This window comes from Saimiri boliviensis, chromosome 1 (genome assembly GCF_048565385.1).
Source record: "Saimiri boliviensis isolate mSaiBol1 chromosome 1, mSaiBol1.pri, whole genome shotgun sequence".
Taxonomy (NCBI): Eukaryota; Metazoa; Chordata; class Mammalia; order Primates; family Cebidae; genus Saimiri; species Saimiri boliviensis.
The window spans coordinates 226,784,596-226,811,587 of record NC_133449.1 but is presented as its reverse complement, the minus strand read 5'-3'; the positions used below and the strand labels follow the sequence as shown (position 1 = coordinate 226,811,587).

Here is a 26,992-nt window from a genome sequence, read left to right as displayed (position 1 = left end):
TTCCAGCTGGGAGGATCAGCAATGAGTGGGCATTTAAGGTGGTCCTTGAAAGATGGGGGCAACTTTGACAACACCTTCTCTCTAAGAGGGGAACATGCTTTTTAAATAGGAAAACCAAGGACATGGGGCTAGGAAATTGCAGAACAAATTAAAGGCCTAGAAAGTAGTTTAACTTGGCTAGAACCCAAAGTATTTAAGAAGGATGAGTGGGAGGTATGGCCAGAAATGGAGGATGAGGCCTGCACTTGAAGGGGCTTTCACACCAAGCTTAGAAGCTGGAATCTTAAAAAACCTTTCCTGGCATGCTCATAAGCACCTCCAGGGATTCATATCCTGGTAATTGATACACATATGGTGAATGATAAGAACCATATTTTTGGAAACTAATAGGAAAGGACCGTGAGTGGGCTGAATTGGGGAGATTACAGGCAGGAAGAGCGTTGGGAGCCATCACAATAGTGCAGGTGGGTCTGTGAGGATCAGAGCTAGTGAGTTCTTAATTAGCCTCTCATCAGTCTACATTTTCCATATGGGCAATGACAATATTAAATAGGAAACAGATTTCAAAAAGCTTTGCAGGGCATAATAGGGTTCAAAGACTGACTAGATGTGGAGATCAAGGTTAAGGAGAAATTAAGGATAATTTCATGATTTAAATCTTTAACTAAAAGATAATGTCGTTCTTAAAATTAAATAAAACATGAGGAAAGCAGAATAGAAGGGCTATTCTGGTTGCTTTGAAAATAGTGCATTCCAAGATTTCAAAATGGCAGGTCAAGCATGTTTATTTACCTATCCTTCATCTTTAATCCCATTGAAATCTCAGTAAAGTAGTTAGGCTAGAAAAATTCATAACAACCAGGAGAAAGGGAGCCAGAAGTAATCAGCGTATGAGAGTTTTAACAAATTTCTGGAGGTTAGAATACAGAGAAATGTGAGAAGAGAGAATGGAGGAGATAGGATTCATGGGCAGATGAAAAGTGGAATGGGAGATCATTTAGGACCAAGTAGGCAGATGTGGGGTGCAGGATCTGGAAGCCGTGGATGAGGGTTGGTCTATGCAGTGCAAGGGGTGTGTCCCTCCTTACCTCTGTGTATGGAGCTGCCAGGAGGCCTGGAGGGGCTTGGAGTTGCCAGAGCTGCCGGGAGCAGTCTCTGGCTGGCAGCAAAGTGCCCCTATAAAAAATTACTTTTGATATATTTAATGGTATGAAAGAGGTTGGCAAGCAGTGCTCTGAAGAAAACCTTGAGAAAACAGAGATTTCTAGTAAACTACTGTCCTCATTCTGGCAGTTCGAATGCCCACTTAACATTTAAAATCCTCCCAGCTCATACTCTTGTTGATGACCACATAATTTATGGTCATTCTTCCCATTCATGGGAGGGGCCTATCTAAAACTAGTATAAATTCCTACCAAGATATCTAGAATAATACATCCGGACTTACTTTTTAAAATATGGATGGATATTCTAGATACCAAACACTAAAGAAAAAGTAGTAAGAAAAAATGATATCAAAGTTAGAAAAGAAAGAAAAAAAACCCAAGATAAGCAAATATATGTTATATACATATAAATATAAACATATATGAAATATATAAAGATGTATATTGACCTGAGAGGAAATAGAGGTAAGTTAGAAAACAGAAGAAAACTTGAAAAAATTCTATTTTATTAATATTGGTATTTGTATTTGAGAAAGTGTTACATCCATAAAACAAAAGCAGGATTTCATGAAAAAGGAAATAAGCAAAACAAGAAATTACTTTTATAAATTATAAGTGACTGTTGAAAAATAAAACTCCAAAATATGAGATAAGATATTATAAATCTGAAAAGCCCCAGATTAATAGGAATTCCAGAAATGGAAAGCAGAGAAAGAAAGGGAAATGAATTAACAAAATATTAGAAGAAAATTTCCCAGAGCTTAATTTAAGATTAGGAGAACTCACCAAGTAATGTAAAGGACAGTCAGAAATACCCTCACAGCGATACATTGTTAAAGAAATTGCAGAACACTCAGGATGCAGATATCATTCTAGGGAAGTGTTTAAAAAGAAATATTAAAAAGAAATATTTCTCAAGAAAGGAAGGAGAATCAGACTGGTATTAGGCATCTCATCAGGCACACTCAGTGTTAGAATATAGCAGAGTAATGCCTTCAACGTTCTGAGGAAAAGTTATTTTGATACAAAAGTTCCATACCCAATCTATGAATCAAGTATTCGGGTAGAATCAAGACATTTTCAGACATACAAGGGCTCAGAAAATTTACCTCCCAGCTGCGCATTTTAAATAAGACATTTCTCAGTGGTAGCCAAATGAGGGAGAGACCCAAGGAAGAAATCATGGGTCTAAGCTAGGTTTGAAGATTGGAAAGCCAGGCTGAGTGCTGTGTGGAGGCCCTGCACGCAAGCCATTGGTCCATGTGTGAGGAGGAGGGTCCAGGACTGTCTGTCGGAGACCTGTCCCATGGAAAAAGTAGATTTTGTCATATGGTTGAGAGTATATTTCAGGATATGGTAAAAGTATATGTTTCTTCTATTTACAAGGGAAAAACAAGATAATTAAACATCTCCTTCCCTCTGTCCTCCAAACTGAACCAAATATAAAAATTATAAGAAAGCCATGGTTCAAATAGAAAGCAAACAAAAATATGACATGATTGAGAGCAATTGAGGCCACGTGTTGAAAGAGAATCCTCTTGGCCGGGATGACAGGAGCGCTTCTTTGCGCTGCCCAGCATGATGACGTGACACTATTGTGAAGGACAGGTAAACCGGTGCGTTTCTTGACTTTGCAGTAAATAATGTTTAAATAGTCATAATGACATAAATGCTGTTACTGGTTTTTAAATTTTGAGAATTGATTTATGCACCAAACATTACAGATATTATGGTTATAGTACAGAAGATAAATTATAAAATTAAAGGTTTAGATAATGGAATTTAGAAGAGAACAGGGGGCAGGAGTGCTAATATCGTCATCATCAAACACACTGGGAAGTCACTAGATCATGTCAAAAGTTGACAGAATGAAACATAGAGTTTTAAAATATTTAAATTTCATATGTGACAAATAAGGAAATAACTACAACACATAGGGAGGTTGGGGGAGTGATGGATTGAGCGAGCTAAATGCTCATCTTTTATAAGCTCATTTTTGATAGTTTAAAAAAAGAGGTAAACAACAGCAAAAGTAAAATCAGAATTGTTAGAAGTACTTACCTCTAGGGATCAGGTGGTGTGGGCCACTTATTTTAGTTAATAGGGTAATTTAGTACAATTAAACAACTAAAAACCAAAAGAAAGACAATACCAGGTTGATGCAATGATAGATAGGTCTGAAAATTTTCTTATGAGAAAAATAGATCGATTTCTAAGACTGAAATCTGCCTGTTTACTAGGCTAGGACAGGTGATACAGACAGCAGGCAAAAAGCTCCTGTGGGTGAATTCCAATGGTAAAGTCTGAGGATCAGAAAACTGAGGGTACAGAGAAAAGCTAAACTTCAAGGGAAAGCCATGTTGGGGTCATTACTTGCTTTACGAAGTGCTGTATTCTGTGGTAGTTTCTTAAGGATATGGTGGCTCCCATTTCAAAGACTTTGAAAAAATTTTCTTTTTCTGATTATAAAAGTAATAGATGTTGGTGTAGAAAACTGGAGAATTGCAGAAAGTATAAAGAAGATTCAGCCTAATGAGTGTGTGGCACCCTACCATCCCCAGTCTTTTCTTCCCCTTCCTAGAAGCACCAAATGAAATACCTCCCACCTCCACTACCACCCCCAGGTAAAAATCATCCCAGGAGTAGAGCAAAAATCAGTAGTTCGGACAGGTAAAGCTGTTTAGCCTGCTAACGGTATTCCTGAGCCACCATCCAAGCTTTCTAGATACGGAACACACTTCCTCCTACCACCCCGTTGCTACTTCAGCTGTCACCAGAGAAATTCACTAACATAGATTCAGGTGTCGAACAGAGATGATGCAGTGAATTAAATGCTTCTCAATATTTAGTGTGTATAAGAATCATCTGTGGAGCTGTTCAGCTAGTGCTGATTTCTATAGCTTCCATTGGCAAGAGGCGGGGCCAAGAAATCTGAATTTCTAAGCACTTGCTACTCAAGTGTGGCCCATGGATCAGCAACATTGGCATCACCTGAGAGCTTGCTGGAACTACAGCACCTTGATCTATGGACTCAGAATATGTATTTAATTTTTTTATTTATACTTATTTATTTTATTTTTAAAATATGAAAATATTTAGTATTTCATTGTATTCCTCTACATATAAAACCAATTCAAATTGTCACTGGATTAGTAGGTTTGAAACTTTTCTGAGTGTATTGAGCACAATCTTACTACTGTAGCACATGAATTTTTGATTAAAGGTAATTCACTCTAATTTTTAAAAGAATCTACTTGATCAGGAGCGCATTCCTTTGCTGGTGTCTGTGATCAGCTGGAGATTGTGGTGAACGGCCTGGTTGCATTTCTTGGAAGAAGATCTTTTATTCTGCTGCTCAACCCAGGTCTCTGCCTTCCTTAGAGACTGAGGCTCATCCATCAGTTTCCCTGGAGAATGGCCTGCAGCCTCCCACTCAGGGCTTGGCTGTGCTTATCTAGTCCATCCCAGGGCTGGAAGGGGTGTCCCTGGTGATCCAGAAAGCTGTCCCAGCAGTGCCTAAACTCACTGTATTTCATCACGGAAATTGGGGCCTCAGCTCCGTCCAGCCTGCGCAGGCCCTTTTTGTATCCTTGTTGATAATCACAGATGCGGGCAGCAAAGATGCACAGGCTTGCGTATGGGTTCTCTTGAAGGAATTCAGCCACCTTCTCGGCACAGCTGAAGCAGGGGCTCCAGGAGATGAAGCAGGTGACCCTGTAGTGCTGGGCCTGTTTCAGCTTCCAAAAGGAAATCAGGTCCAGGAGGCACAGCTCTGCATGGCAGCCTTCAGGGAAACGGATTGTTGGAAGCCTCGTTGAGTATGAAGCCCCTGTGCTGGTCCAGTGGGACACAGGTGCCATTGTGCAAGTCCTCCACCTCATAACACAGGTAGGTCTGGTGCCGTGCAAGGACCCAAGGGTCATTGGTAAAGTTGTAAGTGAATGTGCCTGGAGCTATCAGGTGTCCGAGAACTTCCCCCAGCGTGATGCACAGTAATGTATAATGTTTAGGCAGCTTATTTCAAGGCTTGTACAATGTCCCAACAGTGTTGAAGTTCACCATAATCCATGCTCTTCATGATGGCATGCGGACTGTCTCTTTTCTGACACAGTCTGCAAAACTCCTCCCGGTAATGTGGGTCCCAGAAGTAGAAGAGGTTGGCCACAAAGATGGTCAGGGTGACCTTCCCGTCCTCGGCCAGGAACTCGGCCACATTTCTTGCACACACTGGGCAGGGGCTCCAGGATACATACCAGGTGACCTCGTACGCCTGGTCACTATGTGGCTTCCACTTGTGGAACCAATGGAAGAATCTCATCTCTCGGTGGTGTTGAGGCTTGGAATAGACCTGGCCTTGAAAGATCTTTGCAACCAAAGGGGGCCTTGAGCGGTCATTTGTTTTCATTTTCACTTCGTAGCACAGCCAGACGGTGTTCCGATGAGAAAGGATAGGTCTGTTATAAAAGTTGTAGAAGAATGTGTCTGGATCCATTTGAGCCACTTGTTTCTGGTCTGAGGCTTCATCTGTGGCCAGCTAGTCCCAACCATGATCTTTGTCTGGATCACTAGGGTTTCACTTTCTGCTACAGGCTCCAGGTTTTAGGACAGCCCCTATTTATTTATTTATTTATTTATTTTTGAGATGGAATCTCACTCTGTCACCCAGGCTGGAGTATAGTAGCACCATCTCAGCTCACTGCAGCCTCCGCCCCCCAGGTTCAAGCAATACTCCTGCCTCAGCCTCCAAAGCGGCTGGGATTACAGGTGTGCACAACCCAGCCCGGCAAATTTGTGTTTGTATTTTTAGTAGAGACAGGGTTTCGTTATGTTGGCTAGGCTGGTCTCAAACTCCTGACCTCAGGTAATCCACCTGCCTCAGCCTCCCAAAGTGCTGGAATTACAGATGTGAGCCACTGCACAGAATATGTATTTTAACAAGATCTCCAGGTGATTCAAAAATCACTGGGGTGGGTGATTTTATTGTTCTGGGTACTGATTTGTTGGTGAAGCACCATCTAGCTGGTCTTAATTAAAGCACTCCACTCAGAGTCAGTGGCAGTGGCTCCTCACCTTCTCTTCTCCCTTCTTTTTTTTCCTCTTTGGGGCACTTTAATGTTTTCATGGACATTCAGGAAGATGTTAACCATAACTTTTTCAGGTTTGACTTAAGTCAGAATCAAAGAAAGGAGGCCTGAAGACACCTGTGGGCTTTGTAGGGCGATGGATCAGCTGGAATGAGGGAGGGGCACATTCACATAGGAGCAGCTCACGGGGACCTGGGATCCCTTTTCAGCTGGGTCCTCGCTAGATCACTACCGGGGTACTGGTCAAAGGCAGTTACATGAATGTTTAGGAAGGTCTGTGGCATTTTGTGGTGTTTTTGTGCATACAGCGAGTTAGTTGATGAGGTAAATTAGTGCTTGTTCTTAGGTCCCAGCTCCAAGATAAAGGAATCTGTGAGGAGAAACAATTCAAGTCGATAGCTGGGGGGTTTTCGGTAGCTGATGCACACTTAAACATCTGAGGTATGACCTCGAGGGCACTGATTATCATGCGAAAGATTCATGCAGGTCAGAAAATGTTTACGTGGGACTAACATTTTTGAATCTATAAAATAGAACCCTCTTAAACCCTTTGATCTGTTTTTTTTTTTTTTTAAGTGAAAATTTGAATTGATGTTTTCTTTACATATTTTGCTTCCTTTGAAATTTGATTGGAAACAGTCTGGGTATGTGTACGTCAAAATTGTATTTTATTCATTGTTGGTTTGTCTCTTTCCCTGGGGCAGAAGTATGTGGGATTCATCTTGTCCAACAATAGGAGATGCTTTTTCTACTCAAAGCCTTCTTCCTAGGCACGGACTGTAGACGTTATTGTAGCATACGATGATTCAGTTGCTTAGCACACAGTTCATTCCCTGGCCACTCTGGAGATGGGGATGGCGTGCTTGTATTGGGTGTGAGCCAAGTCTGAGCCATGTCCGTGTCCGTCTGCTCGGGGCTGGCCGGCTGTGCTGTGACTCTGGTCAGCACTGGTTGTTACTCTCCTAGTCATCTTTTTATCTTTCTGGGTAATCTTGGGCTTAATTTGGTTCCTGTCTTTAATACTCCCATCTGGCTTCTTTTCTTCTTTCTTTTTTTAAAAAACATCTGTCTGAAGCTTATATAGTCATCCTCATGACCACTTGGTTATTCAGAATAATAATTCTCTTCTGCATGGACCTGGGATCCATGTTAACTCCTTATATAGAGCACAAGAAGTTAGCTGCAAGTTTCATGTAACTCTTTAGGTGCCTTGAGAATGTTCAGGTCATTTTCTTCTTAGGTCTTTCTGGTTGGTTGGTATCTGTTCAATAAGCTATTTTGGGGAGCAGAGAGTTTGTGTCCCTTCCTGCAAATATTCACCATCTCTGAAGATGATATAGTCCTTGGAAGGTGATATAGTTATGTAGGCACTCTGATCAAACTGATGCATATAAAAGTAAGATGTATATAAGTTCAATGGTAGAATACTTCTCTGGAGGCAGTTGTCTTTTTACGGTCTCTGCCTTTGTTATTGAGATCATCTCTTGGTTTTTTCATAATTTGTCTTGCTACTCCTATTGAGGGATTAACTTAAGTTATCATTATCATAGGTAACAGAATTTGCCTTTCACTTACTTGGTGTTAACATCAGTGGCTAAATTGATCAACCTCAGAGCTTGCTTTAAAGCAGAATGCTAAGTAAAAGAGGCATGTGGAACTGTTTGCAGTGAAGAATGTGCCCAATATGTTGATTGCATTGATGGTTACAGGACTAACTCTATACATTTGTCAGAACTCATCAAATTGTGCCTTAAAATTGGTGAAATTTGATGTACATAGATAATATATCAGTAAAGCCAATTAAAAAGAAACATAACGCTAAGTAACAAATTACCCAAATCCAAGATTTTCCTATAATATTTTAGATTGTTTTCCTCCAAATCACCCAAAGTTACATTCTTCCCTGTGCTCCTTAGATATTATAATCATGACATCACTGCCCACTAATGGTCACAGGTGATAGGGTTTTAGGCGCTGGACAGATTCACTAGATTTGTGCTCATTTGTCTTGGAGAGATTAGATAAACTAGCATGAGGTGGATCCTTGTAAACTATTACTCTTACTAGTTAATAGGAATGGTCAGAGGAGCAAACCATTCATTAATGATTCCATATTTGCATGTATTCATTCAACAAATATCAAATGTCTCCTGTGTGCCAAGCTAAACACCAGTAAGTGTGCCTGATTTGTATTTCTCTGACCCTAGTTCATTAATGCATGCCTAGGCTTGTTTTCCTGAATCAAACTAGTTTGGTTTTGCACTTCTCATTCATCTTCCTTGAATTAAAACAAACGATAAAAAAATCTCGAAACCTAATTGCTTCCCATTTAAAAAAAATTTTTGTGCATTGCTTTATTTGTATCATTTTGCATACCTTTTATCTCCCAAATGAGATTGTAAGGTCTCCAAGGGCAGGTGCCAGGTATCCCCTATGCACCAGAAAACAATGCCATGTGTAGAGTAGGTTTTTTTCTTTTCTTTTTTTTTTTTTTTTTAAATATGAGACAAAGTCTGGCTCTGTCACCCAGGCTGGATTGCAGTGGTGTGATCTCGGCTCACTGCAACCTCCGCTTCCGAGGTTCAAGTGATTCTCCTGCCTCAGCCACCCAAGTAGCTGGTATTACAGGCACCCGCCACCACGCCCAGCTAACATTTTTGTATTTTTAGTAGAGACAGGGTTTCACTATGTTGGCCAGGCTGCTCCTGAACTCCTCACCTCATGATCCACCCACCTCCGCCTCCCAAAGTGCTGGGATTACAGGCATGAGCCACCGCGCCCTGCTTGGAGTAGGTTTTTAATTCATGTTCTAGCACTTGCATGCCTCTATTATTGCATTGACCACACTTTACTACATATATCCTCGTGTTTGTGACCTTGTGAAATTATACACCCCTAAGTGGCTTGACTGACTGCGTGTTTTTATTCATTATATTCTCAGCATACCATACGTTGTAAGACATTTAAAAGCCTTATTGACAGAGCAGGTTTATCGATGTAAGGGGTGCTGAAAGACCCAACTAACCAAAATATCCTTTTATTCTGTAAATGTACATGAAATCTCCGACTTCTGACTTTTGTTTTGTTATTGTGCCGTGACCCATTTAGGACCATGTGTCATGTGAGTGGAATGATACACTGGCAAGCAAATGCAGCCAGGTCTAGTTTTTGGTTCAGTGTTTCTCAAAGTTTTTGGATGGTAATCAATTTTAAGAAGATCATTTAACCTGGAACCAGGAATATAAAGCTATATTACATATATGCAGATATATGTATATACAGAAACCATACTTAGCCCCTTAGCCTTATTGTGGTGATACACTGTGATATTTTCTTCTCTATTCTGTTTTATGAAATTTCTATTTTCAAAATTACAGGTTGTTAAAACTTACCTCACTGATTTCATGACTCACTCACTAATGCAGTTTGAAAAATACTGGTTTGGTTTATAGCTTAATCCATTATGATGATCACACATCTATCTATTCTAGGCATGGAGAAGAAAAAAAGAATTCTAGTTCTGGTTGTTGAATGTTGCTAGAGGAGTGATGGTTAGTAAAGGAAAGACTCATAAGCCCCTGGATTAGTTAAAAGAGTGGCATTCAAAGACAACGGGATGTGAGAAGAGGGGCAGCAAAGGCAATTTCTCTTATTTCTCATTATGCTGTTAGTCTGACGTACAACTATCTTTCCAAATGGACTGTGAATATTTATAGGGCACTAACTACACATTATTCATCTTCATATCTGGTCCTGGGCTTGATAAATGTTTGCTAAGTTGAGGATAAATAAAGAGCTCATAATGATCAAGCACCTACGATGTACCACACGGGGATGTATGGTAGATGCTGTTGGTTTCCTGTTCAGCTCCCCTTACCTGCTTTAAAGATTGATTGGTAATACAGCCACCCTCTTCTCTATAAAATTACCATCTGGCTCCTCTGGTCTCTTTCTTCCCCTAAATCTCTAACTAGTGACCAATGGCCAACTGACCACAGAATATGATAGTCCAGACCCCTGCCTCAAGATGAGACCAACCTGCAATATAATCTGTGTTCCAGAACTCGCCATGGGGTCAGGCTGAAGCTAGTCTCCAGCTGAGACCACATCTCACTCAGCTTTCTTCCCTTGCCCCATTCTACTTCCCTTACTCCCTCAAAAAATCACATGAATGAGAATCCCCACCTCAGGCTTTTCTTTGAGGGAATCCATCCTAAGACAATATGGTTCCAAGCAACTTACAGTATTGTCTATTTAGTCCTTAAAGCAACTCTTGGAGAGGGCCATTTATAAATGAGAAAACTCAGGCACACTGTAGTGGACTGAGATCCACTGAGGCAGTCTGAAAGCTCGTGCCAAAGCTCTTAGCCATTGCATGAACTGCCCCCAGCATCAGGTTGGTGTCTGGCTGCCAGGACACGTGGTGATTCTCTTGATGGGTCAATGGCACTTTGGTAGAGGAGGTTGGTTCCCTAGTTCTGCATATTGAGTTATTTACTAGTATTATTAAACCTATGTATGAAATTATTTAAAGTTTTGGAAAGTATCACATGGAAATATTTATTAGTTTAATCCAAAGTTTGTGGGTAGATGAAGGAAATTTCAGATTCTGAACTATCAATTCGGTAACAGATAATTAATTTTAAACATTAAACTAACGTGATAGATGATATTGGTGTATGCTCACTTTTCCATTGAACTTGACGAATCTACAGACATTTGATTGAAAACCTGCTGGTGCTAGTGGTTGGAATCCAATTTGCAGTAAGTCACTTATTTACTGCTAAGGTTAACAGTTTCTAAGCTACAGAAAGATGAGGAAAACATGCATAATCAGCAAATTACCAGTCTGCTGTTTTTGAAAAAGATGATTCTGGCTTTTTGTGTTTCATGTATAAGGTGTGTGGTTGCTGCTACCTGCCATTCTAAAACTAGATTATCAATCACTGTGGCCAACACCAAATATACTTATCACTGTATAGACACTTAAAGTGTTTTCTTTTTAATATTGAAATTTGGAGTATTGAGCACTTGGTTATTTACTGCCTAAAGTGAATAAGATGAGTGGTGGTTAAGGACAGTTTTTGTATCAGATCATGTTTCCATTTTCTGGTTGTGTGGTGCAGGGTATGTTATGCCACATATCTAAGCTCAATTAAATAATCTTTAAAATGAGATAATTATACTTTCTGTTTAATAAGAGTGTGATACCAGTTCAATAAGATAATATATGTATGGTGTTAACATAGTGCCTAATACGTAGAAGGCACTCATTAAAAGCTAGATCTTTTTCTTATTATTGATATTTGTCGTATTTTAGCCACCATCATTCATTTTGTTTTTCTTTTGGTAACATGACCTTGATTTCCTTTTGGAGACTGACCTTTCTTCTGTTGTGAGCAGTCTTGCTGGGATTGTCATTAAAGCTGGTTTGACCTTTCTTAGCTGATATGTGCTGTAAGAGAGGCTGTTAGATTCTCTCTTCTGGGACTCTGCTGCCTGAGAGGGTAGTTACAAAAAAAGAAACTAAACCAACACAAGATGGCTGGAGCACATTTATTCATGTGGCTGTTCTGATGAGCTGCGGGAACTCAGGAGTGGCTCTGTCCCTACCCTGCTGAGCTTGCTTTTTCAGGCCTTTAGTTGTCTAAGCCACATATGTCTTTGCAATGAATTGCCATTTATTCAAATTACTTGGAGTAGGGCCCTGTTTCTTGCAACCTACGAATGCCAAATGATATAAATATTGATTATATGGATATGATTAAGGCCATTTTTTTCAAGGCAAGAAAATCATGCTATGAGTGTGAAATACATGATTTCTTGGACCTATGATACTGTTAAACTATGATAGGTATCAACGAGCAACAAGCAGGACTTCCACTGTGGTAAGATTCCCACTCTTGTTCACTGATGTTCCCTGAGTACAGGACCTGGTGCTCAGTGAACATTCACTAAGCAAATGGAGGAATATTCTTAGCCTGCCTTCTTAGGTTACATCATTCTTATAGTTAGAATGATGTTGATTCTTTTATAGGAGTTATTATCTAGAGCCTCTTTTGAGAATGGAGTTCGGCTGTGCTAGTTCTTTAAATGTATTGTTTCACTAATCCTCGCAGTGATTCTAAGAGGTAGGTGTTCTAAATTTTCATTTTAGATTAGTTGACTGATACTCAGATAATTTAAGAAAATTGCCTAAGGCCATACACTTAGTAAGAGGCAGAGGCGGGGTTTGAACACTGCTGTACCCAATATCCAGACTTCATGTGGTTTTCAGTACCTTTCAATTGTTCTCTTTATTTCATACCCTTTTGCTTCTTATTCTCTTCATTCACGAAATTGCCTGGCATTCTATTTGTGTGCACTTTTTTTGGAATAAGTACAAAGAATGGTGTTATGACTATCAACTATACAGCTGACATTTAAACAAATTTTTTTTTTTTTTTGTGAAACTGAATTTCGCTCTTGTGGCCCAGGCTGGAGTGCAATGGCACCGTCTCAGCTCACTGCAACCTCTGCCTTCTGGGTTCAAGTGATTCTCTTGCCTCAGTCTCCGGTGTAGCTGGGATTACAGGTGCCTGCGACCATGCCCAGCTAATTTTGTATTTTTGGTAGAGATGGGGTTTCACCATGTTGGCCAGGCTGCTCTCAAACTCCTGACCTTAGGTGATCTACCCATCTCAGCCTCCCAAAGAGCTGGGATTATAGGCGTGAGCCACTGTGCCCAGCATAAACAAGTATCTTAAAGCTTGTACAGCCAAGTGAGTATTGCCTCTTTGGAAGTGGTCATCTTGGGAAGCTGTGCTCTCTGATGCTGGATATATTGTTTACAGGCCTGCCTCCCATTCTCTTGAATGCTCTTAATGTGGAAACTCTTTGTTCTTTGGGATGGAATTTGATCTTGAAAACAGCCAAAGGCATTTGGAGGGCAATCTAGTGAAGTCATGCTGGGAAGGACCATTTTTAATAAAAAATGAGGTATAAGCACAAGAGTTGAGATTGGTCCTGAGCGTGGCTTTTGAATTGTTTTGAAGGCTGTGCTCCACTGGGGATCCCTAAAGCCTTTCCTTTCATCTAACAAATGTGATACCCTGTGCTAAGCCCTGAATATACAGAGATAAGCAAGACAGGTATGAGCTTGGTCCTCCTGGGGCTCCCAGTGTAGCAGTGAACAGACACAACAACAAATGATGGGTTTTCATTAAATTTGTGACACATGCACTAAAGAAAAGCCCAGGCTGTGGTGAGAGCCCATCCCAGAGGAGTCATGGAAAGCTTCTGAGTAATTGCCATTGAAGCCAAGGAGGGAGGGCAGGGTTTCTCAAGCCTCCACAGGACTGACTTTTGAACCAGATAATTCTTCGTTGTGAGGGGATTCTCCTGTGCATTATATGATGTTTAGCAGAATCCTTGGTCTCTGCCAACTAGATACTAGTCAGTAGCAACCCCTTCCAGCTGTGACAACCTTTACATATCTCCAGACATGATTAAATGTCCCCCAGGGGACAAAATCACCAGAAAAAGAACCACTGGTGGAGGTGAGAAAGGAGTGAGACTATTCCATGTAGAGTGAATCGCATGTGCAAGGCCTCAAGGTGGGAAGGGGGAAGACGGGCATTTTGGTAGAACTGAAGGAGTGCTGGTGAATGACTGGTGAGACAGCTGTGATGCTGGGATGGTTTATAGCCTCTTTGTAATGAAGATGGTTGTCCTTGTCCTATTTTTAAAATAGTTCAATCTCCTACTCTTATACTGTAGAGTTAATCTCTGCCCTTAGCTTCCTGTTCCTTTTCATTTCTTCATTACTCCTGTATTCTTTCTTTCTTTGGGTTTTGTAGAGTCTACTAGGAAACTTAGGTGACAAGTAGTATGCCAGGTCATGGTGAATCCATTCATTGAATATTCAGGCAAATATTTCTGTAGCAGCGTTTTCCTTCATTGGTTTGTGACTATAATAAACTGAGCCTGCTTTGAATTAATTAAAATTAAAATTAAAGCATAGTGATAAGCTGGAAAAAATCCCTATAGGGAGAGAGAGGCATCTAACCCAGACATCATAAAAAAAGCAGGGGCTTCACCATGTTGACCAGGATGGTCTTGATCTCTTGACCTCGTGATCCACCTGCCTCAGCCTCCCAAAGTACTGGGATACAAAAAATTAGCTGGGCATGCTAGCGCGTGCCTGTAATCCCAGCTACTCAGGAGGCTGAGGCAGGAGAATTGCTTGAACCCAGGAGGCGGAGGTTGCGGTGAGCCAAGACCTCGCCATTGCACTCCAGCCTGGTAACAAGAGCAAAACTCTGTCTCAAAAAAAAAAAGCAAGGGCTTCCCTGTGCGTGTGAGGATGTTCATCACTGGCATCCACCCACTAAATGCCAGTGCAGTGGAACTAGGGTGTTTACACATTTTAACACAATGAAACAACTTGTCTGTGTTGTTGAATGAGGAAAACAGCTGTCTCCCCATAACTTTCTGGCTGTAGTAAAGGAAACAGGCAGCATAGGCACTGTGGGAAGCATGTACATTAGATGTGGGAGTCGATACTGGTCCCTAATCCCTAGGAGGGACCAGGATGGACAGAGCTGTCAGGTGGTTGCCTTTGTTTGCAGCCTTGTCTTTATATTTATAAAAATATAAATGATGTATATTTATAATCATTGTCTCTATTGTCCATACTGTAAAAATATTAGGAAGCGATGCTAGGTAACCAAACTTGCTAGAACATGGTATAAAATAGTATATATTGATCTTAAATGAATGGTCTTGGTCTCTTTCATTTCTAAAAGGTTTTGTGTTACAAGGCCACAATTTAGCAGCTCTTCTCAGATACAGTAATTTATATTTTAAGTATTTCACCCTAATACCATTCACATAGATGACAATTTAGTTGTCTGCTGTTGTTACCAGAGCACTGCTTTTGGCATACGGCCTCTGATGTGACCCGTTGCTATTTGTTTATTGGAAACCACTTTGATACTCAGATGAATGAGATACTTCCTTTTATTAGAAAAATAATCCACTTTAACTTTCTTTTTCTTAAAGGGATGGGTTTTGAGCCTCTGCCGGTTATTTTTGGTTGCTGTAATAAGCCTCAGAGAGCATGAACTTCTCTGTTTAAAGACTTTTTGGTTCTTACTAAGACTCTAAGCTTCAAAAGGAAGCAGCCACTTCTGTTTTGTTCACATAGCACCTCTATTGTCCAACAGACATACAATAGGCTCCCTGTAAAAAATGTGTGGAATTATAATGGTGTCTTAGTCTGTTTGTGTTGCTGTAAAAAATACCTGAGCCTGGGCAATTTTTAAAGAAAAGAGGTTTATTTTACTCATGGTTCTGCAGGCTGTGCAGAAAGCATGGCACGAACATCTGTTTCTAATGAGGGCCACGGGAAGCTTACACTCATGGTGGAAGGCAAAGGGGAACCAACGTGTGCAGAGGTCACATGATGAGAGAGGAGGCAAGAGACTGGAAAGGTGCTAGGCTCATAGCACCTTCTAACAACCAGTACTTGGGGAAACTCTTGTGAATACTAGTAGAGTGAGAACTCACTCTATGCCCCCAATCCCAGGGCGGGGTGCATTAATCTCTTCATGAGGAATCCATCCTCAAGACCCAAACACCTCTATCAGGCCCCACCTCCAACATTGGGGATCAGCATCCAAACCATGGCAAATAGTCATTAATTTAAAAAAGTGGAGGAACCCAAGTAAAGAGGACTCTGAGAAGGATAAACAGGGAGATGAGAGGAATTAGATTCTTTTACTCTTACTTTTTTTACTGTACATAGGATGTGATCTTGAGCCATTTTTTACTCCCTCCTTAAAAGGTTAGCTGACTCCAGCTCATAGTCGACTGACTCCGGCTTAGATGTGATAAGAATTTTGTTATAGTTTATAGTTTGTGAAGACTAAATATACATTTGCTATTTTTAAATTGCTTGTTTGTACTGAATAAGTGCCTTACCACATTGTGTGAATATGAAGTTCACAGGCTGGTATTTTATATCAGTCTATTCATACTTGGTTGGCTTTGCGTGTAAAACAATTAAGAAGGGGGCGGGTCACCTCAGAGCAAGAGAAGAAGACCTTCTTTACTGCTGTTAGCCTAAACTGTTAAGAATACCCTCTAAAAGTGGAAATTGCCTCTGTGGCATCAGGCAGAGTTAGGGGTGGGGACTGGCAGCCCCTTCCTCTTCTGCTCACCTTGAGTTTAATTTCTTAACCAGTTTGCGTCTCTGCATGCTTCACTGCTTTCCCACCCTCCGCCTCAAAGCATATATCTGAGACAACAGATAATTTTGGAGTGGCTTTTATATTTAGGAGCAGGCCGATACTAAGAACATATTAATTTAAACAGTAGCAGATTAGCATTTTGTGAACATGAAAGGATTACTTAGGAAGTTCTGGCCGTGCAGTCCAAAGCTTTCCCACAGGAAGGAGTGCATGTTGTGTTGAGGAGATTGTTTCTCTGAAATACATAAGCACAAGGTACTGGTGGTTAGTGAATGATTCCATCAGATTCGTGAACAAAACCATCTCGTTTAGGCAAAATCAGGCAGGATTTCAATTTAATTCCACAAACACTTGTTGAGCAAGACCTGGGTTTTTGTTTGCTCTGCCCCATATATATGAATTGTTCTCCATTCTGTGTTGAGGAAATATGAGGAGTAGAAAAATTGCTTTAGACAAACATTACTGTTTGGAAATACTCAACCTAAGTGGATTCAATTACTTTCTGAGAGTTCAGTGAGGTTGGAAAGAAGATTGTAATTTGAGTTGTGTATAAAACAGAGAAAGAAAAACATTTTGCCAACTCTCACATTCATATGTATTTTCCATCCCTAACATGATTATGTTTTTATATTTCCCCAATTAGATTTTAAACCATTTGTAGGGAGGAAACTGGGTTTCTTTTAACAAGGGCTCCCAGACACAGATTGCAGGGTTAAGTACCTTATAGACTCTCGGTAAATATGAACTGCTTGAGGGGAAGTGGGTATTCCCAAGGGTGTTTTCTTAGTGTTTGGTTGGTATTTTCCGTGAGAAGCAGACCTCATGTCGAAGCCTTGTTCCTTTAAGTTGGGATGGTTTCCTGAAAGGTTTCAGCACAATGACACTGATTAGCTGCCAGACTAATTGCTCAGCACCACCAACCTTGTTTCGTAGGCAAACTGGGCCCGAGGGTAAAATAACACGCACACTGAGCCAAACTTTCCAACATGTGCTCCTAACCCTTCCCCCTTGAATTCAGAAAGTGACCTTTTGGTGAACAAATGTTCTTTCACCTTCCCTGTTTAGAAGTTGTTAACACCAGGCCAGCGATGTGATTGATGCACGTGCTTTCCCGTCCTCTGGAGTAGGGTCCACTGTTTCCCCCTCAGAGCTGTGAGCTTTTATATTGTTTTCCTTTGATAAGGTGGCTGGGTTGCCCATAAATTTGAATGTATGTTTTAATGACCTGGTGGTTGTTGAAAGGGTGTTATTCTGCTTTGTAGGCTTCTGGCTTTTCTTCTTCAAGGCACACTTCTGGCTAAACATTTTCTGAACATGGCCTTCTCTTAGTAATCTGTTTGAAAAGTTTGTGGGTTTTTTTTCCCTCCCCCCTGTCACACCTTCACAAGCCCATCTGGGCCTCTTGTTTGCAGTTTAATTAGTTTAATTCTTGGGAAAATGAGAACTCTTTTTTGAATCTAAGGATGCCAGATCTTTAAAGTCACTCCTTCCAGCAAGCTTCAGTTTTTCAAGTAGAAGAAACATAAGAAAGGATAAAAAGATCAGTGCTGGTAATTCTCAGTTACTTTTAATTTTGAGGGGCGGTGGCAAGCGTGAAGAGTAAGGGTAAATCCTTCCTCAAAGCCCAACATTGCTGATACCAGTGAAAGGGGAGATGGAGGCAATAGAGAAGAGTGATTAAAGGTACTGACTATGGGGTTAAGTGTGTGACTGGGCAAATTGCTTATCCTGTCTGTGTCTCAATTCCCTTTCCTATAAAGTGGAAATAATACTAATAGTACCTAACTCATAGGGTTGTTATGAAGAGTAAATGAGTTAATATGTACAGATTGCTTTGGCCAGAGTGCCTGGTGCATTGTAGGTGCTACGTGAATGTTAGCTAGTATAGATTCTCCAAAACTTCTGCAATCCCAACAGCTTTGATGTCAAACAATGGTTATTTTTCAGTTTTTTTTTTTTTTTGAGACGGGGTTTCGCTCTTGTTACCCAGGCTGGAGTGCAATGGCGCGATCTTGGCTCACCGCAACCTCCGCCTTCTGGGTTCAAGCAATTCTGCCTCAGCCTTCCGAGTGGCTGGGATTACAGGTGAGCGCCACCATGCCCAGCTAACTTTTGTATTTTTAGTAGATATGGGGTTTCACCTTGTTGACCAGGATGGTCTTGATTTCTTGACCTCATGATCCACCCGCCTCAGCCTCCCAAAGTGCTAGGATTATAGGTGTGAGCCACCGCGCCCAGCCCTATTTTTCAGTTTTTTAAAGTAATTTATTTGGTGGCAAACTAACCTGAAGTGTTGAGAATATTTTTGTTTTTATTCCATTTAATGTGAATATTTATAAGTTTTGCTATGGAAATGTTAATGTGTTTGATGTGGAGACTGCCCCAGTCTACTAGGTGGGTTATTGATATATAGTATATGTACCTTATTACATTTACAATATCAGAAACATGCTGAATTCTGAAATATATTTGACAGCACAGGTTTGGATAAAACACTGGATGTATGCTGAATAGAAAAATATATTGGCAAAAATACTTCCTATTTATTACCTATCCTGCTGCTTCTTGGTTATACTCCTTGGTGTTTTCTCATAGGATTAAAAAAAATAGAAATTTCACAGGCTGTTTATTTATTTATGAATATTTATTAAGCCCATACCATGTGCTAAGCCATCAAGGTCAATGTCCTCTGCTGTCAGGGAGCTGATTGGCCAGTGTTAGCTATACATTATTGAGGGCCTACTATGTGCATGGCCTTTATCTAGACACATTATTAACATGATCTCTAGTCCTTACAATAATCAGTTCTACAAATAAAGTAAAAAATGCTCTGAGACATTAAATAACCTGCTCAAAGCTGGTCAGCTGTTCAAAGCTGGTGAATGGCTGAGCTGGGACTTCAGTTCCAGTCTGGGTGCCTCCATGGCCTGTGCTCTTTCCATTTTACCACATTTCCTCTTGCTAAGAGCACTCAGACCTAATGGCTCTGAAAGAGAGTCTTGTAGACTTTAATCTCTTTGTGACATGCCACGTTCTGTGAGGTCTGACAAATAAGAAAGGCTCACCGGTATACTTGGCCTCCCTGGAAAGGTTGTGTCACCATGTGCAGGGGACACATCAGCAGTCAGTGGACAAGTCAGGCAAGTCACAAATGAACACCGTGGAGTGCAGTATGCATGAAATACTGGAAACTAGTTTGTATAACAACCATCTGTAATACTTGTGGAAGTAAAACTTGCATACCATTGAACTAACAGATCTTAACTGTCCAATTCAATGAATTTTGATAAGAATTCTGCACCTACATATCCACCACTCCAGAAAGTTTCCTTGACTACTTCGAGTCAAACGTCACCCCTTAGGAGCTGCTGTTCAGATTTCTTCTCTGCAAAGTTTAGCTTTGGCAGTTCTTGAGCTCCATATAAATGGAATCAAACAGAATGCACTGTTCTGTAAATGGCTTCTTTTGAACTGTGCACTATTTTTAAGACATCCAAATTGTTGTGTGCAGCAGTAGTTCATTCTTTAATATTCTGTGTCGTATTGCACTGTCTGAATAGACCACAATTTCCATTTTCCTGTTGTTGGATATTTGAGTTGTTTCCAGTTTGGAACTATTTAATAAAACTGCTATAAACATTATTGTATAAGTCTTTTATGGGTGAAAATGTTAATCTCTCCTGGGTACATACCTAGGATTGTAATTGATATATTTGAACTATGATAATATATAATCTTCATAAGGCAGATGTATATTTGGTTTAACAAGAAACTGCAGAACAGTTTTTTCAAGAGCTTGTTCACATTTTATACCATCAATATCTCAGAATACTAGTTACGCCACATCCTTGGCAAGGAGGTGTCATCAGCCTTTTAAATTTTAGCTATGCCACTGGGAGTGAAATGATAAATTATTGTAGTTTATGTTTGTATTTACCTGATAACTAATGATGTTAATTAACTATATTTGAATGTGTTTATGATCCATTTGTGTATCTTCTTTTTGGGAAATGATTCCTCAGGATATTAATTCACTTTTTGCTGGGTTATCTTTTCATTGATTTCAGGAGCTCTTCGTATATTGGGATAATGAGTCTTTCTCAGATATATCCATGTAGAGCGAGCTTTTGTCCCCCATTGTGTCAACAACTACCAAGTTAGATCTTTAAATCTTGAATTTCTTAGATAAGATGACCTTGGGTTTTGGTTCCTGTCTCATGCTGATTATATTTGTTAGGATGGCTTCCTCTTTCTAACAAGTTTCTTTGCAATTTACAAGAGGAGGAGCGTTCATAAAAAGAAGCCCATGTTGCTTGTGGCTCCCAAATTATTCCCTTTATAGACACTCCTCTGAAGTAATAATGAAAATATGTGATTCCTTCTTCAAAACTGCTTTGTACCCTGTTTAGGATCATTCATATTTAATTATGTAAAGTAAAACTTACTGGACAAATTAAAAACACAATAGCTAAAAACTGTTTCTTTTTCCAAAAAAGGGACTTTTAGAAGTGTATGGTAATTGTTTAGAAGTTTCCTTAATTATAAAATAAAACACATTTCATATAATGTAAATTGGCAAATTTTTAAGAAAAGGAAAACTGAGCATGGAAAGTTAAAATTAAAAGTTATTAAAAAGCAAAAAACCCATAGATTTCTGACCTTCAGGATTAATCTTTACTGCACTTTTGTATGCTGTATTTTTTTCTGAAGGTGTATGTATTAACAGTTCAGGAGATATCACTCGAATTGGCTCCTGCTCACATAATTAAGCCAGATCCTTCAAAAGGCTGAGAGGCACAATTGGGCTCATTAATTTCCAGCGTCAAATCTACTTCATATATATTCCTGTTCAAACTCTCACCTAATTTAAGAGGATCAAATAACAATCTAAGGTAACAATTAGGGGAAGGAGGCATGCGTGTCAGCCAAATTTTATCCTCTTGAGTTCATGCTAACTGCAGCGATGAAGCATTTTTCCCGTTTGGAGAGTGGCAAAGTTGGGCTACTATTCAAAGAATTCTCTCTTATCCTGTGGGCTCAGTCCCTTCGGAAAGGGACCACGTCTCCAACCCAGGTTTCCTAGCTCCTTTGGCACATTCCTGTTTGTCTTAGTGGTTTTTTCTTAATTCATAGGCCCTTGTTTCTGTTATGGGGTGAACTGTGTCCCCTTAAAATGCATGTTGAACGTGACTGTCTTTGAAGATAGGGTCCTTCAAGGGGCTATTAAATTAAAGTGCGGTCATTAGGCCAAGCCATAATCCAATGTGAATGATGTCCTTATAAGAAGAGAATATCTAGACACAGATGGGTAGATGAACAGAGGGAAGACTGTGTGAAGACACAGAACAGAGATGGCCACCTGCGAGCCAAGGAGAGAGGCCTAGAAGCAACCAGTCCTGCCACCCATGACCTTCGATTTCTAGCCTCCACTTCTGTGACATAAGCCACCAGTCTGTGGTACTTGACTGTGGCAGCCCTAGAAAACTAATGTAGCCTCTACTGGATCATCACTCCAATACTGTGAATATTAAGTTCTGCTAGGTTCAGGCAGACCCTGAGCTAAATGGCCGTCTATGTATTATTCAGAAGCTCAAAACATTAATACCAATCACTTCTTTCTAAAAAATTATAGTTAATATTTAAAAAAATATGTAATACTTCAAAACCATCAAATAAATATAAGTTTGGCTGGGCATGGTGGCCCACACCTGTAATCCCAGCACTTTAGGAGGCCAAGGTGGGTGGATCAGTTGAGGTAAGGAGTTTAAGAGCAGCCTGACCAACATGGTGAAAAGCCATCTCTACTAAAAATACAAAAACTAACCAGACATGGTGGCTGGCAACTGTAATCCCAGCCACTAGGGAGGCTGAGGCAGGAGAATCATTTGAGCTAGAGAGGCAGAGTTTGCAGTAAGCTGAGATTGCGCCACTGCACTCCAGCCTGGGCAACAGAGAAAGACTCCATCTCAAAACAAAAACAAATACAAAATATTATATAAGTTTGGATTAATATATATCTCCTGAATTCTACGTGATTTTATACAAAATAGGCAGTCATGTAAAAAGTATCACATATATTTTAGAACTTAAAAAAAAAAAATCTTTTTTTAAGACAAGGTCCTGCTCTGTCACCCAGGCTGGAGTGCAGTGGCGTGAGCACAGCTCACTGTGGCCTCTCCCTCCCAAGCTCAAGTGATCCTCCCACGTTAGTCTCCCGAGTAGCTGGGACTGCAGGCGTGCCACCACACCAGGCTACTTTTTGTATTTTTTGTAGACACAGGGTTTTGTCATGTTACCCAGGCTGGTCTCAAACTCCTGAGCTCTGGCAATTGCCTGCTTTGGCCTCCCAGAGTGCTGGGATTACAGGTGTGGGCCACCACATCTGGCCTATCTTTGAACTTTTAGAACAAAAGACAAAAATCTTTCTTTAGATATGTAGCCATAAAATTACTTTATTCCTAGGAGAACTTCCTGAACATTTCTGTGCCTCAATTTCTCCTCTTAAATGGGAGATAATAACAGTGCCTATTGCATGGAATTTTTGGCGGATCAAATAAGATTTTTACTAAGAATAATGTTGGTACATGATACTTATTAGATAAAATGCTTTGGAATCATACTGATTTTCTAAGGACTTAACAGCTCAGGAATGCATCTGCACACATACACACCTTTTTTTTTTTTTCTTAATATACTCATTGTGTTACTTAGTACCAGGACAGAGGGAAAAGTTTTCAAGGTGTGAGAACCCACTCTGAAAAGCGGTGGTGTTTCCTGTTTCTTTTCTTTCCTTTTCTTTTTTGAGATGGAGTCTTGCTCCCGTTGTGCAGGCTGGAGTGCAATGATGCGATCTTGGCTCACTGCAACCTCCACCTCCCATGTTCAAGAGATTTTTTCCTCAGCCTCCAGAGTAGCTGGGATTACAGGCATGCACTACCATGCTCAGCTAATTTTTGTATTTTTAGTGGAGATGGGTTTTGCCATGTTGGCCAGGCTGGTCTTGAACTCCTGACCTCAGGTGAACCACCTGCCTTGGCTTCCCAAAGTGCTTGGATTACAGGCTTGAGCCACAGGAGGCGCCCAGCCTCCTGTTTCCTTTTCTTTCTTTCTTTGTTTTTTGTTGACACAGAGTCTTGCTCTGTTGCCCAGGTTGGAGTGTGGTGGCACGATCTCGCCTCACTGCAACCTCCATCTCCAGGTATCAAGTGATTCTGCTGCCTCAGATTCACGAGTAGCTGAGATTACAGATGTGTGCCACCACACCCAGCTAATTTTTGTAATTTTAGTAGAAATGGGGTTTCACCATATTGGCAAGGCTGGTCTTGAACTCCTGACCTTGTGATCCACCCCCTTCGGCCTCCCAAAGTGCTGGGATTACAGGTGTGAGCTGCTGCACCAGGCCCCTCTTTCTTTTTAGCACTTCTGAGTGGCTGGCTTCAGGAAGGATCTTTGGACCCATTCATTAGGGGCCACAGGGGTCTTTCTGCTGCTCTCCACCTGGACTCCGTCACTGGAGGAGGCGCCAGGAGACCACTCCTGGGGAATAACTTTTGGACCCCTCTCTCCCCATCCTGCCCTTTGCTTCCTGAAGCCTCTAGTTTATTAATATGAAATTGAGGGAGGTCATCTTCCCCAGAGTCAATAAAAATTGGCTGGTCCCAGTTCTTCAAACACGTGGAAGCTTCCTCTCCTCAAAAATGTAGCCCTCCTTCAGGGAATTCATTAGAGTTGGTAGCTCTTTAAAGAGAACACAATTTCTGGCATGGATACCTATTTGCCATTCACCCACTTAGAGTTTGTGGCTGAAGTCAGATAATAGCATTTTCCCCTCTGATACCTCACTGCAGGAACTGGAGGGCACAAGCAGGCAATGAGGCTGGAGGAGCAGGTCTGAGCAGCAGAGGAGGCTGAAGGGGCAAAAGGCTGTGGAGGAGAAGAAACACAGCCCTGGGAACTTGGAAGGGAATGCTTAAAGGGGCAGCAGGATAAACATGGCTCTTGTAGTAACTGTTTAGGGCTCCGTGGAACTAGGCACTAAGTTTACCAGACCCACCCTCCACATTATTTATTTATTTATTTTGAGACAGAGTCTCGCTCTGTCACCAGGCTGGAGTACAGTGGTGTGATCTTGGCTCACGGCAACCTCCACCTCCTGGGTTCCAGCAATTCTCCTGCCTCAACCTCCCAAGTAGCTGGGACTACAGGTGCACGCCACCACGCCCAGCTAATGTTTGCATTTTTAGTAGAGACATGGTTTCACTATCTTGGCCAGGCTAGTCTTGAATGCCTGACCTTGTGATCTGCCTGCCTTGGCCTCCCAAATTGCTGGGATTACAGGTGTGCACCACTGTGCCCAGCCCCCGTGATTTATTTATGGGAGCAGTGCTGGCCTGAGGCCTGGCACTGCTGGAGGTGGAGGCTGCCCTCCTCAACCTCATACTGTTTCTCCCTCAGCCCCCACCCCGCTGTGCTGCCTCCTCTCCAGTAGTTCAGGGCCTACTGTTTGTCCTACTTGGCCAACATCAGCCTTCTCTCTGGGGTCCCAGATTCAGACTTGTGTTCCCTCCTCTAGAAGTGCTGAGCTCTCCTTATCTCTTTGCCTGTTTCTCCTCCAGAATTTACGCAGATGTCACCTCCTTAGGGAGGCCTTGTCTGAGTTCCCTGAATGTGGCCAGGCTCCTCTCTCATAGCTCCCAGCAACACAATCCCATCCTTCCCAGTGCGTACCTAAGTTGGGAATGACACATTTATTTGTGCGATTGGTGATTAATGTCTACTTCTTACACTAGACTGTAAACTCTGTGAGGGAAGGCACATCTGTCTTTTCCACCATTGTGTCCCCAAGTCAAGTACAATGTTGAACATGAAATGAACTCTCCGTAAATGTTTGTTCTAATGACTGAACCAGGACATCCAAACAATGAAGTTATCCTCTCCTTGTAAGGAGACTGGCATGCGCACACGAACTAGAGTAATTCAGAGGAGCAGACCAGGTGCTTCCAAGGCCTCCGGAAGCTCTGGCCCAGGTGACTCCTGTGCTCATGAATCTTGGAAACATGCAGTAAGCATGGAGGGTATCACAGGCGGCAGGGAGCAGGAGAGCTGGTTCTGCATGGCTGGGTCTCCTGGCTGGTGGCTATGGAGAGCACAATCATAGTTTATGTGTTTTTAAGACGTGTCCAGAGTAGCAGAAATTCATTAGATGCAACTTTGGCCATTTCCCCTGTAATTTCAACTTTGACTTTCTCCCATTAGGAAAGACTATAATAACCTAAAACCTCATTTGAGCTGATTGTACAATTGTTGACAAATGATGCAAACTTCCATTTTCTCTGAATTTTGCACAGTTTTGGTGCATTCATGACTTTATATGGTTATAGCACTAAGGCTTTAATAGAGTGTCTTACTTTCTCATTCCTGTGGTTAGTAGACATAGAAAAGCAAAGTCTCACTTACTTTTGTATACGGTTGTGAAATTTTGATGATTTATTTTAAATGAGGCTGATTTTTTTCTTCATGACCACAAAATAACTGCCAAACCTCATTTCAGTGTATCAGATGCATGACTTATAATGATGAGAACTGCTTGCATGTATGTTACCTACAAAACTTGCGTTTTATATGTATTAAAAAGTACCAGTGAAACTTGGGTTTTAGAGGCAATTGCGGTTATTTGCATTTTCTTTTCACTTTCTGAGACTGGAAGTCTGACTGTTGAGTGCTGAGCCTAAGTTCATAGTGCTCTGTGCTCCAGAGTGAGGAGGTGGGCAGTGGAGACTGGTCTAAATGGAATGATTCATGGTCTACAGATTTAATATTTAGGGAGTAAAATATAATTACATCAGTGAAAACTGGAGACCTTATTTCCTAGTTAAAATGACTTTCATTCTATTAAGGATCTGAGGTTCATAGTCTAGCCTAATATTTTATATTTGGAAGAGGCTTTCTAGGGCAATGAGAATGTACCAGAAAGATACTGGATCAATTCCAACTCTGCCATTCCCTAATTATGTGACATAGGCCAAAACACATGGAACTCTCTACATCTTCCTTTCATTTGAAAAATGGAAGTTGTAAAATCTGTCCTAACCGACCTCACAGAATTTGTGGCCATGACTGAAAAAAATAAAACAATGCTGGTAAATTGGTCACACTCTACCTGAGCTGTTTCTCAAGGTTGTGTTTACAGCCAGTGTCCTTACAAGATGGGGTAATGTCTCCCTCTGTGACAAAGAGCAGGCTGCTACAAAGGCAGCAGATTCTCCACGTTTAGCATTTGTATTCATTTGCTAGGGCCACCACAATAATGTACCAGAGACTGGGTGATTTCCACAACAGAAATTTGTTTTCTCATAGCCCTGGAGGCTAGAAGTCCAAGATGAAGGTATTAGCAGGGTTGGTATCTTCTGAGGCTTGCAGATGGCTCTTCTCCAAGTCTTCACATGGTCTTCCCTCTGTACCTGTTTGTGTCCAGATTTCCTCTTCTTAGAAAGGCACCAGACACACTGGA

At 41.1% G+C, this 26,992-nt stretch overlaps 1 long non-coding RNA gene and 1 pseudogene across 1 annotated transcript in view; one reads left to right on the top strand and one right to left on the bottom strand.

Annotated features, from left to right (window-relative positions):
* The window catches only part of LOC141580892 (uncharacterized), a 433,710-nt gene that overhangs the window by 43,439 nt on the left and 363,279 nt on the right, over nucleotides 1-26,992 (top strand). The gene's annotated exons all lie outside the window — the stretch shown is intronic.
* Nucleotides 4,487-5,740, bottom strand: LOC101040612 (DNA dC->dU-editing enzyme APOBEC-3G-like; annotated as a pseudogene).